The sequence below is a fragment of the Myzus persicae genome, unplaced genomic scaffold (assembly GCF_001856785.1).
Source record: "Myzus persicae strain clone G006 unplaced genomic scaffold, MPER_G0061.0, whole genome shotgun sequence".
Classification (NCBI taxonomy): Eukaryota; Metazoa; Arthropoda; class Insecta; order Hemiptera; family Aphididae; genus Myzus; species Myzus persicae.
Genome location: NW_019104000.1, coordinates 79,652 through 83,628, shown reverse-complemented (window position 1 = coordinate 83,628; position 3,977 = coordinate 79,652).

The following is a 3,977-nucleotide window of genomic DNA, read 5'->3' as shown; positions in this document are numbered from 1 at the left end:
TCCGTTATAGTGGGTTTGTTCATTCGGTAGTCGATGTTTATGAAATAAATACTTATATTATGATAGGGCTACTTTTAAATTCACATACTACCGTTAGACTATTATCATTTATAAATAGGTATTATGCATGCTTTCGAAATGAAGTAACAAAACAAAAAAAATTATAAATTTTAATTTGTTAGCTAATCTTATATTTTTTTTGATCATCACCTGTTGTTTTCATCTTATTGTTATTGATGCATTATACATATTATTATTCTATGTTGATTAATATTTTCGAACAGAGGATGATCGTTATTGGTCGATATCTGTATAGACAGAAACACTTCTTTTTCACTCGATATAATTTATAACATAACATTCATCAAATTAAAAATACAATTTTATATATTCATTTTATATTTCAATGTTATAATGTTTCGTTCACAACGACTTGACGAGTTTCTTAGTAATACATACTAACGTAAAATAACACCCAAAATTCGACGAACGCAACACTTTCACATCCATAAAGGTATTACGCACTTACGTCTCCTTGTGTACAGAGGGAGCACTGCATAAATATTATAATATGTGTGTCTGCATCATAATATTTAGTAGGGACAATATAACCTATGAGTAAACGGACCGTAAATAATGTGTACCTGCTAGGTACTTAAAATGTTTTTATTATTTGAAGTATCACAATTTCGTAAATCATTATTGCGTGTCGTGCAATAACGGTCAGCGTAAAAAATGTACGAAAAATGTGACATCGGTTCTTATTGTCGATATGCGATAATAATATAATAAATTATGACCGTAACGCGTTTTCCTCACGAGGTTTGAATACACGCGCATTACCGAAGACACCGCGGGTATATAGGTATAGTCACTTCACTTCATGCGTAACCGCATACTAGGTATAGGTACGTCAGCAGTGGTGGTGCAGCGCAGATTTTTTTCTCGCAATCCGGGGAAAGCGATGCGATGAAAACGAATATCTTGCCGAAGAAATGCCGAAGAGGAGGAATAAAAAACCGTCTTCGCGTTCGCGACAAACGTGCAGGTTGCGGTCGCGTACCGGGCTGTAATATACATTGTTGCGATTTGCGGGCCGAAACCGAGTAGAAGAAAAGGGCAAACGTGAAACGAAAAATTCGACGTCGGTCGTATAGGCACTGTACGCGTAGTAGGTAGGCGCACCGACCAATTATCAACGGATTATATGCATCGGACGTAATCGATAGTGTATCGCATGTAGAAACCGTTCACCGCCACCCGAACTGCATGTAACGAAAACTGTTCGCTTTCCATATATATATATACAACAGTGGTATATATACGATGGTATGAGTATCTACACCACGGTTACCTATATACGTATACATGTTAATATATAATGTTGTGTATATAACGTCTTAGTGTTGCGCGCGTGCGTCTGCCCCGCGAGTCAGTGCCGTATGCCGCGGTGTACGCTGCGGGTTTAGGCTCGCGCGCGCGCGCGTTCGCGATCGTCGAAACAATGGGACAAGATAAATATGATTGTATTAAAACGTAGCCGGCAGGGTCGTGTAAGAAAGAAGGAGAGAGAGAGAGAGAGAGAGAGAGAGAGAGANGAGAGAGAGAGAGAGAGAGAGAGAGAGAGAGAGAGAGAGAGAGAGATGGAGAGAGAGTGATGGAGAGAGATGGAGAGAGAGAGAAAAAATTCCGTTTTCTAAAAAAGGCCTCCAGCCGCACACTACACGGATCGTGACAAATAACTGGACCGAGGGGAAAGAGAAAGAGCCGCTGCAGAACGCGCGACGGACGGCGGGCAAAGAGGATAATATATATTGTGTGTAATATATAATAATATAATATGCAACCATTATACTTACTCACACACGTGTTATATATTGTATTATTATGCGCTTTACTTTTATAACAGTTTTTAGAATAATAATTATTGTTCGCTGTTCATGCGGTTCGCTTATAGGCTTTCTTCTGTTTGGTTCGCGACGACGACGACTACGACGACGACAAAACGTATATGATAAATAATGTTCGTAACTTGAATGTGTACATTATGTCAAAATATTGTTAACTATAAATTATATCAGATTCAAACAGTCTATGAAAGAATATCTAAATATGTTTTTGCCAATTCACAGACACTATTGCAGTGTACGTATTCATTTATTTACAATACCTACCCTATAGGCCGTCAAACAGCACTTGCAAAGAAGTAGAAAACAAGTTGAGTAACTTAAATTCTCAAATTCAACATCATGTAAATTTTAAAAGAACGGGAATCATGGGGTATATTAGTCTATATTATTCTGAGCATGCTGCAGTGAGGGGGTGGTTATCGAAGCTGCATGTATAATGAATTATCAAGAACTTGGAAAATGAGTTGATCAATTCAATAGACATTAATAATCGAGAAATGTATACACTATAAAAATAAAAAATATCTTAGGTTAAAGCTTTTCATTCTTATTTACATATTATTGATGTAGAATTAAATATGTTTTCTGATGGAATCGATTAATACCGTCACGTGTATTTTGAGTTTTATTAAAAATTGAAACCAGGACAAAAGTTTTTCTTAAATAGTTAATCAAATGGTACCTCGTGATATTATTTTATTATGCACTGTATCTCACATGCTCGCGCAAATATACCATCGTTATTATTATTGTATATTATCATGGTGGCGATTAATTCCGTTTTTTTTTATTGCTGCGGGCCGCCGCCGGTGATGTACCACAATAATATATAATATTATTATTATATTGTGCATTACACGCACGCTCGCTCGCCCGTTTAAATCACGTCGTCGGCGGCAAAACGTTTACATTTAAAGTGCGCTGTGCAGTGTGTATCTACTGTAGCATAATATTATTAAAAGTATTTTCGTTTTCGGACCTTCCGGCTCCGCGAGATGAATAACACAAACCCAAAACGCCGGTCATAAATCCATTCCCGCCGAACTCGTCGCGTATCACGTCCCCGACTGCAATAATAATACCATTATAATGATATTATTATTATTATTACTATTATAATACACACCGCGGTAATGAGGTGCAAAACGCACCTACATCGTTTATGGTTGCCACTCGCCGCCGGAGAATCACGAAACTTTTCGAATAATTCTGAGTTTCCCCCTCGTCAAATCACACGACTATATCCACCGTAATTGCCGCCGCTACGTTATAACAACACATTATAATATTATTATCAATACCTATCGCGCCAGGCCTACAGGCGTTCCGGGATGTTATTAATTATCGTGTCGGACGCAACAGAATGTTGTTGTAGTTTACTGAAATTGTCGAATCGCACTTGGGTTAAAAATTAACACTATACTTTGTGTCTGAAAAACGGGAGTATAGAGTACAGAATAAGAAAACGATTCCCAGTAGACATAATTTTTTCTAAAATGCAATATTACCTATGGTGGCAGAGCTGCGTGAAGTCACTGCGCTGTGTAATTAATATAGCTTGAATTTGTGCACTAAGAGTTACTAGAATTGCATGGTCCCTTGTATTTTAAATTATTTTCAGTCCAAAACAGCTTAGAAATTGAAGGCTTACGTATCGAAAAAAGAGGATATATTTTAACTTTTTATAAGATATGAAAAGTTGTAACCACTCATCCAACGGCCAATTTTGTCGGATCGGTCTGTGTGAAATTAAAACTTACCATTTTTTCCCTGTTTAACCCTAGTACAGTTTGACCTGTCTTCTCGTTATCACTTAAAACTGTCTACCTATTTATCACCAGGTTAGTGTATATCATATTTATGAGTTATATGATGATATATTTATTGAACTTTTTCAACTATATATTTTATTTTATGGTTATTATTCGCTATAACTCCATGAGAGTAGGTAGGTTCGTACATTTTAACGGTACCCAGGTACCTAAATGTGTATACGTCTTTAAATTAAATTAGTATTTGTTATGAGTTGTAATTATTGTTCTTTATTCTACTTACTATGTATAAATT